At 35.8% G+C, this 9,553-nt stretch overlaps 1 pseudogene; it reads left to right on the forward strand.

The window, feature by feature from the left end:
• Positions 1–1,593: 1,593 nt before the first annotated feature.
• LOC119625122 (isopentenyl-diphosphate Delta-isomerase 1-like) lies at positions 1,594–2,295 on the forward strand (annotated as a pseudogene).
• The last annotated feature ends 7,258 nt before the right edge of the window (positions 2,296–9,553 follow it).

The raw sequence follows: 9,553 nt of genomic DNA on the forward strand, positions 1-9,553 counted from the left end.
CTTGTTGTTGTTGTTTTTACTTTATCTCTTTAAAGCAGTTTTAGGTTCCTAAGAAATTAAGAGGAAGGTTCAGAGACTTCCCATGTGCTGCTCCCCCCGACACACACATCATTCCTCACCAGAGTGGTATATGTGTTAAAATTGATGACTTGCATTGATAAATTATTATCAACTAGGGTTCAGAGTTTACATGAGAGTCCACTCTTGATGTAGATTCTGTGGGTCTGGACAAATATATACTGATGTGTATTCCTCAATGTAGTATCATACACAGTAATTTCATTTCCCTAAAATTCTTCTGTGTGTTACCTATTCAACCCTCCCTCCAGTCCCTGGCAACCAATGATCTTTTTATCGTTTCCATAGTTTCACCTTTTTCAGAAGTTTTACCTGTTCCATACAGTGGAATAATGCAGTATGTAGCCTTTTCTCATTGGTTCCCTCCACTCAACATTTAATGGTTTCCTTATGTCTTTTTATGACTTTATGGCTCCTTTTCTTTGGTGGTGAATATATTCCATTGTCTGGATGTGCCACAGTTTGTTTATCTATTAACTTACTGAAGGACAACTTGTTGCTTCCAAGTTTTGGCAATTATAAATAATAAAGCTGCTATAAACATCCACATGAAAGTTTTTGTGTGAACATACTTTCAAGTCATTTGGATAAATACCAAGAAGAGTGAATGATAGATTGTACAAGAAGAGTAGTTTAGCTTTATAAGAAACCGTCAGAATTTATTTCAAAGTGAGTGTACCATTTTGTATTCCCACCAGGAATAAATGAGATTTTCTGTTGTTCCACATCCTTGCCAGCATCTGGTGTTGCCAGTGTTCTGGATTTTTGCCATTCTAATAGATATGTAGTGGTATCTCATTGTTGTTTCTATTTGCATTTCCCTGATGGCATATGATGTGAAGCATCTTTTCTATGCTTATTGGCATCTGATATCTTCTTTGGTGAGGTGAGGTATCTGTTAAGGTCTTTTGACCATTTTTTAATTAACAAATGTGACTGTACTGCCTCTAATCCTGATTCCTGTACTCTCAACTGGTGATGTTGGTTTCTTTTTTTATCCTAGTTCCTTTATCTATACAAATGTCAGTATGCTACCTCTTTTTTAATATTGTAAAACTGAAAGATAGTATGTGCATAAGCATCTGCTATGTAGAAGGAAATTGATACTAGTTTCCCTTTCTTCCATCCAATCAAAATCCTGCCCCAATCAAATATTATTTCTTCACTGAAGCCTTTTTCTATTATTGGAATCTTTACTCTCTTCTTCTAATTAAGAAATCTTAGATATTTCAGAACTCATTTTTATCAAATAAAAAATGCTACAACTTTAAATCATCTTAGAAATCTGTTAGGTTTCACTTATTTTAGTAACATGCATGATCACTGACTAGGTCAAAGGCAGAGTAGAAATAGAACCCAAGTATTAACTCAGTCCACTACACTATGCATAATTCAATAATAAATTGCATTCTTTCTTTTGAAAAGACTGCTGCTTAATGTCATTCGTGTTGCCTCCACAACCAAGCTATAAATTCATCAGGATGGGGTATCCGTGGCCGGAGGCCTCTCAGGACAGATCAGACATTTTGTAATGATGCCTGAAATAAACACTCACCACCTCGATGAGCCACAGGTTCAACTCCTGGCAGAGATGTGTATCCTTATTGATGAGAATGACAATAAAATTGGGGCTGAGACCAAGAAGAATTGTCACCTGAATGAGAACATCGAGAAAGGATTATTGCATCGTGCTTTTAGTGTCTTCTTCAACACTGAAAATAAACTTCTGCTACAGCAAAGGTCAGATGCTAAGATTACCTTTCCAGGTTGTTTTACTAATACTTGTTGTAGTCATCCATTAAGTAATCCAGGTGAGCTTGAGGAAGATGACGCCCTTGGAGTGAGGTGAGCAGCACAGAGGCAGCTGAAAGCTGAGCTAGGAATTCCCTTGGAAGAGGTTCCTTCAGAAGAACTTAATTATTTAACACGAATTCACTACAAAGCTCAGTCGGATGGTATCTGAGGTGAACATGAAATGGATTACATTTTGTTTATGAGGAAGAATGTAACTCTGAATCCAGATTCCAATGAGATTAAAAGCTATTGTTATGTGTCAAAGGAAGAAATAAAAGAACTTCTGAAAAAAAAGCAGCCAATGGTGAAATTAAGATAACGTCATGGTTTCAAATTATTGCAGAGGCTTTTCTCTTTAAATGGTGGGATAAATTAAATCATTCGAATCAGTTTGTTGACCATGAGGAAATATACAGAATGTGAATACGTAGGTGAATGATTACTGAAAAATTTCTCTACTTAACAAACTTAGAATGACTTTTTTCATTTAAATTTAGTTCTCTATCATCAATGTATTATATACACTGATACTTTACAACTTATGTGTAAAAAAATAACTTACAACTTTGTATAACACCCCCTGCATATGTGTTCTGTTTCTAAACGACATTTGTGAGAGATTATTGTAAAATAAGAGCAAATAAAAATGTAACCTGTGAAACAGATGCTTATGGAAAATTTGAACAAATGAGTGAAGCCCTGTGTTTTTAGTAAGCTGTAATAAACATTTCCGGAGCACTCGCAGAGCACTTTTTATTTGCCAGGTGCTTTAAGTATCGTTAAATTTTCAGAGTTCAGAAAAATGTGCAAAGGAAAATATTGCTTAGCTCCTTCAAAACAGTCCTAATTAACTTTCATATTAACAGATTAAACTACCAGAGCAGGTTCAAGGAAAATTAAATGATATGAACCCTAATTTGTATCATTCTAAGTTGATTGTGTGGTTTATTCATTCTGGAAATACGCTGATACTTAAAGTCAGCCATTGCTTTTGATAAGTGATATTGATTAGGTTAAATCTTCTTTTAAATAGTATTTGCCAATTAGCAAAGTCTGTGTTTTCAGAATTACAGTGGGCACAGAGGTGTTCATAAAATGGGAATGGAGTCCCACTCGACAAGAGTTTCTTAACCTTGACAATGTTAACATTTGGGCTGGATAAAATCCTTGTGTGGGGGGGTCCATCCTGTGCATTCTAGGATGGTGAGCAGCATCCCCGGACTGCACACTGGATGCTGTTAGCATCCCTCTCCCATGACACCCACAATTATACCAGATGTTGCCAGATGCCCCTGGGGGACACAGTCAACCTCCAACTGAGAACCACTGTTCTACAGAGTCAGGCAATATTGTAGGGAGAAAAAAATAACAATGACAAAGGCCAGTGTTCATGTTCAATGGATTGAGATTATGGAATGTGTATATTAATGTTAAAAATTATATCTTGGTCAATGTACTTTTATAAACTTGCCATAGATATCTCAAATTTGAAATCTCACCACAGCTTTATTATTCTTAATAGCTGTATGATAATAAAAAAATAAAAATTTATTTCTTACAAAGTTAAAAAAATTCATCAGGATATTCATTCATTCATTCATTCACTCATTGACTATTTTATCTATCAATTAGTTATTGATCATGAACATAAACCAGGCATTATTCTGAATGAATATACAAGAATGAAAAACAAACAAAGCAAGTATCAAGTTTTATACATATCCAATTATAGCATGAATCACATACTGAGCACATTATTACTCAATCCTTACTTGTTTGATTGACCTTAACAGACAATTGCATATAGCGATAACTAAATAAGCAGTAATTTATTATTTGGATTTCAATGTGAAAAAGACAATTAGTTTTTCCTCCAATGTCTAGTACTTTAGTCTCTGCATTAAATACTTTTCTTTTTCTTTCAGGATAATTTCTCTCCCAAGAGATATTTTCAAGATTTCAGCAACTTCATTGATAAGTTCTTCTCAACAAGACATGTCCAGATGTCTGAATCCTGGGAATTAGATAGCTTGAAATGAAGCTTGGGATTCTTGATAAATATGAAAAACAGAAAAAGGCACTTAAAGGGGCAAGAATATGTAAAAACGTTTCCATATCTCATATCATATGAGAAATGTGCTGAAAATGATAAATATTTTCACTAAAACTGATTATAATTCAAGATGCTATTAGGGAAACAGATTTAATTATGTTTGTCTTAGACAAATTAGTTTTGGTTAAATGAATCTCTGGTGGATTGGACCAGGAGAGGTAGTACGAAGCTTCTTTATTGTAAGGACCTCAATGAACTTCAGATATTTGGAAAACTGAGGTGGCAGAAAAATCTGGTATTTACGTCCTGCACAGGTGAAGAGTGCCTGGTAAAAGAAGTACCTGTGTACTTTCTAAGAGCAGGACAATCTGCTGAATCATGAAAACCCTAAAGAAAATTTTTTTCTTTTTTAATCCTGAGGTGGAAAAAGGGAGACGGAGCTGTACAATAGAAAGATTCCAAGATTGAAAACATAGGCACAGGTGTGCACCCATTGTGTAGCAGGTATCTCCAGAGACTATCTAAATTCTGGTTCTACTTCTGGGAATAATGTCTTCACCTGTAAATTGTGGCATCTGGCTCATAATAGAGGCTCAGTAGCCGTAGCTACTACTACCATCACCTTCATCATTACCACCACCAACAAAAAAGATGAAAGAGACTACAGTGAAGCTATTTAGAATAGTGGCTACATGATTAAAAGTTATCTTGCACAGGTGAAGAGGTATGTATCATTACTTGCATAAGATTTTTTTTAAGTTATCAATTATGAAAGCCAGAATTCTCAAAGTCCAAGGTCCATACACTGGATGCAATGTTGTGCATCTTTTCCTGCAGTCACAGGATGGGAGTTTTGCCAATGTGTTGACAAGGGCCTCTGACATTACAGCATCCCACAGTGATATATTGCAGACCAGGCATTTCACTACTTTACGAGCAGAATCTGCTTCAATACAGCAGCAGCTGAATTTGCAGTTCACAAAGAAGACTGGAACAAACATGGCCTGCAATGTTTATTTTATGTTCATTTTATTTACCAAAAGGAACCATGCTCAGTTTTCCCAAAATAAGATGACATTGACAAGTTCTTACATTCAGCATTTAATGAGTAAATCCATAGTCTACGTGAATCCCATTGTCTTGAAAGTGAGGGAAATAAAACCACCGAGGGCCTCATTGACTTCAGAATTATGAGAAGTCCCTGACTATATTGCAGACTATTTATCCAAATAAATTTCTGATTATTCCACAATATGTCAATTCAAAGTGCCTACACATATGCTTCAGTTGCTCCTTGGAGGCCATTTTTCTACATACGACGTGTTCCTGGAAAATATAGAACATGATGAAAGAGCCTTGCTAAGCTGAACAAGATGGGTGTGTGGGTGGGCAGATATTCTTTAGGCATTCAGGAAATTCTGAACATAGAGCCTGAGCCACTTAAAAACTGTAGACCAATAATGCATGCGTGGCTGTCAGTGAAGGCCTGGTATGACAGAATTAAGCAGTAGCACTAAAGAAATCTGAGCATCTTCATTTGGGCACTTTTTAAGCACCTCAGAATAAGTGAGTTAAATTGTTGTTTTGCTTGGAAATATTTGCTTGGAAATATGGTGATTATTGTTTTGCTTGGAAATATGAACTGAGCAGCTGTATTTTTATTTAAAATTTTTTTATGACAAAAGTTATATGGGTTTATTGTATAAAAACAAATATAAACAAAAAAGTTGAAAAATAAACTAAAGGCACTAATCAGTATGATCATTTTGACATATGCATATCCAGATTTTTTTGTATTTATTCATTCAATTTTATTTAAATATTACCTGCAAGCCAGGCATATCTCCAAGTATTAGAAATGCAGGGAAGATAATATTTTTATCCATAGGTGATATGTATTCATATTTTTAACAAAAATTGCAATCATAGAGAATACATAAAAATTGCAATCATAGAGAATACATACATTTTAACCTTACTTTTTGTCAGTCAACAATATCATGTAAATTCACAGAAAGACATAAACTTAAAAATGTAATTTCAGTGGTTATCATTATATCGAATGGCCATGCAGTAGCTTATTTAACTAATTTTTTTTTTTTGCATTGGAACTAGTTTCTAATTTTTCCTCTATTAAAAATATCCTGATCAAGATGTTTGTAAAAACTGTCCACACTGCATTGGGTAAATAATTAAATGTAAGTTTTATGGGTCAAAAACATGGCAGTCATGTTTTTAAGGTTTCAAGCAGGTTCCAAATGTCCTCCAAAAATATTTGCCCAAGTTGTATAAATCCTAAAAGGACATGCAAGTGCCTATTTCCTCACAACCTTGACAATCTTAGTAATTTAATAAAAAATTATATTTTATGAAAAGAGACTATCTTATTTAATTGTATTTTCCCTGTCTTTGATTACTAATTGAACAGTTTTTCATAAGGATATTGCCTATTTGTATTTATTATTTTTCTGTTTTCTACTGATTTTTTTTTTAATTTTCTAATATAAATTGTTAGAGGTTTTGGGGTGTTTAGGATAAATAATTTATGCTTATTTCCTTTAAGAAATTAATACCTGAGATTGGAGAATAAAATCACTGAAGAGCTTAAGAAACAAGCAGACAAAGTAAAGAATCTTCATATCCAAGTTCACATTGTAAAATGTCCAGGACATCAATAAGTCGATGCAGAACTGAAGTGCATAGAAGGCTAAGACAATCCATGGGGCATGGCTTCTCTGATACAAGGGGACATGCTCGGTGGGACTGGTTGTCCAGCAACCCAGCTCCCCTCTGTTACAGGCTTCTTAGCAGAGGTGGCCAGTGAAGCTCTCTGGAACCTCATCCTCTCATTTCTAACACAAAGGTACACAAGATGATGCTTTTCCCTCTAAAATTCTAGAGAGCCAGATACAGAAGAGGTGACGAAGAGAACAGAAAAATAGGGATACAGCATCAGAGTTGGAGAAACATAGATAACATAGAGAGGGGCACTTCAGATAGAAATGCAGTGTGCCATCACGTAGAAATGTGGAACAGCATGGGACACAGCAAAGAGTTGGGTGTGAGCTGAGAGGTGCAGGAGCTGAGACTATGGAGAAAACCAGCATCCGATGATGAAGGACCAAAGAAGGAAGATAGGAAGATATGGCTTTAGACTTCATTCTGTAGTTAGGAAGAGAATTACTAAAGAGTTTTAAATGAACAAGTCATATAAACAGATTTAAGGAGTTTTTATTTTTTTTCTTTCTTTAAACTAACTAAAAAAACAAAACAAAACAAAAACCAAACTTTGGCAGTGATACGAGATCTGATTAGAAGCCTGGAGGAAGGGCTTCCAAGTCAGAGGCTGTCTATTGCAAAGTCAGTAGAGAAATAATGTGGGCCGGAACTAAGGCAGTGGTACAAACTGCAAATTATGCTCAAGACTAAAACTTCCCCCTGAAGTGAATACGATTTTCTGGAAATATAATGCTAATAAGAATAATAGGGAAAAAAATAATAATGGGGCAAAATTTTAATAGTGATATTAACTCATTAACACTGCCATTGATCAAAACTGATAAAGTGTTCCCCCTCATTTCATATTAGTTATATGCTCAAGCAACTTTCTTTAAGCTAACCATAGCTGAGATTATCAGTAGTATTTTTAACAGCCATATGCTGGGGGCATTTTCACAGTGCATAAAGTGCTAACATGAGTGCTATAAAACCACTGACTACTGTGAAGTTCTTCCAGCCAAGATCACTGCCTCTGCTTCAGGAAAGAACTGAGTAGTTGGGGGAGATGACTGTGACAGGAAGCATCTGAGCATTCCTTTAGCCCAGGATCCAAACCCACTGAAATCTTAAGAGAATCAAATTCTGGGCTCACTTCCTGCTAACAGATATGGTTTCCTAGAGGGCCTGGTGGGTGTCAACTCTTTCTTTCCACAGATATTAGGCAAATTCACATCTTTGGGTCCAAAGGGTCAACTGTGCTATGACTAGTTGTTTCTGGCCTATTTCCAAAAAAAGACCTACTGAGAATCATTCCTGGTGCTGGTTTAGAACTGGCTCAAATCTTCTTTCCTTAATTCTCTACTTCACACCTACACTCCTGACCAAAATTTCTGCTTAGAAGATGCCTACAGAGATATTACTTTGATCCTAGCTTCTTAATCAAGTCATTAAAGCAAAAAGTCCCAAACAATCTCAGTAAGAATAAGCTGTTTATGTGATTGAATTCATTTAGGTACCACTACTACCTGTGAAGTAGGTCCAAATATTATCCTGATTTTAAAGATGAGAAACTGAGGTCCAAAGAAGTTAGTGAGATTGATCAAGGTATCACATCTAGTAAACAGTAATAGCTAGGAGGTTTACCCAGGTTGTGCTCCAAGGTCTTGGTGGCACTTCCACACTGTGGAACAGAGACGTTGCTCTTTTTTAAATGGTCACCATACCTACAGTTCAACTGATAATTTAAAAGAAAGAATTTGCCAAGATGAATTGTAATCCTATTTTAGAAGTGGTCACTTTCAGCATCTCAGAATCCTCGTGGTCCAGGTGGCCTCAGGTGCCCAACATATTATAGAGACCTTTTCTGAGATAAACAGAATTCTGGGTCACTGGCTTTCAAGAAAGGGAGCAACACTTATCTTTTTTAAGGAGATCTTAAATTCAGATATACATGAGATTTTATTCTGAATAGAATAATCGTATAATGTACTAAGAGATCAGTTTATTTTATTGATTTAAGCAGGAATTAAGTATTTAGGTGACAGTTATTTATTGAGTGTTTTTCAGATGAAAGTCTGTTGCTATTGACATTTCTTTCTAAATACTAATGCAATAGAGCCACAAAATGAGAATTCACAAAAGAGTTGGGGATGGGACACATATTTGGGTGAAGGATCTTTATAATTGGAGGAAGGAAAGCTGAAATACATACACATGTGCTCCTAAGGACTTTTTAGTGAAACATAGTGATCTATCACACATAACAGCTAAGATATACATAAATACACATACATGCACATAAATGTTACTACTAGGATGATGCATTAGTCTGTTTTTCATGCTGCTGATGAAGACAAACTTGAGACTGGGAAGAAAAAGAGGTTTAATTGGACTTACAGTTTCAAGTAGCTAGGAAAGTTCTCACAATCATGGCAGAGGGCTAAAGGCACTTCTTACATGGCAGCAGCAAGACAGAATGAGGAAGAAGCAAAAGCAGAAACCCCTGATAAACCCATCAGATTTTGTGAAACTTAATTCACTATCACAAGAATAGCATGGGAAAGACCCGCTCCCACGATTCAATTACCACCCTTGGGTCCCTCCAACAACATGTGGGAATTCTGGGAGACACAATTCAAGTTAAGATTTGAGTGAGAACACAGCCAAACCATATCATTCAGCCCCTGGCCCCTCCAAATCTCAAGTTCTTGCATTTCAAAACCAATCATGCCTTCCAAGCAGTCCCCCAAAGTCTTAAATCATTTTAGCATTAACCCAAAACTCCATAGTTTAAAGTCTCATCTGAGACAAGGAATGTTCCTTCTGCTTATGAGCCTGTAAAATCAAAAGCAAGCTAGTTACTTTCTAAATACAATGGGGGTACAGGTATTGGGTAAATACAGCTGTTCA

The sequence above is a fragment of the Chlorocebus sabaeus genome, chromosome 10 (assembly GCF_047675955.1).
Source record: "Chlorocebus sabaeus isolate Y175 chromosome 10, mChlSab1.0.hap1, whole genome shotgun sequence".
Taxonomy (NCBI): Eukaryota; Metazoa; Chordata; class Mammalia; order Primates; family Cercopithecidae; genus Chlorocebus; species Chlorocebus sabaeus.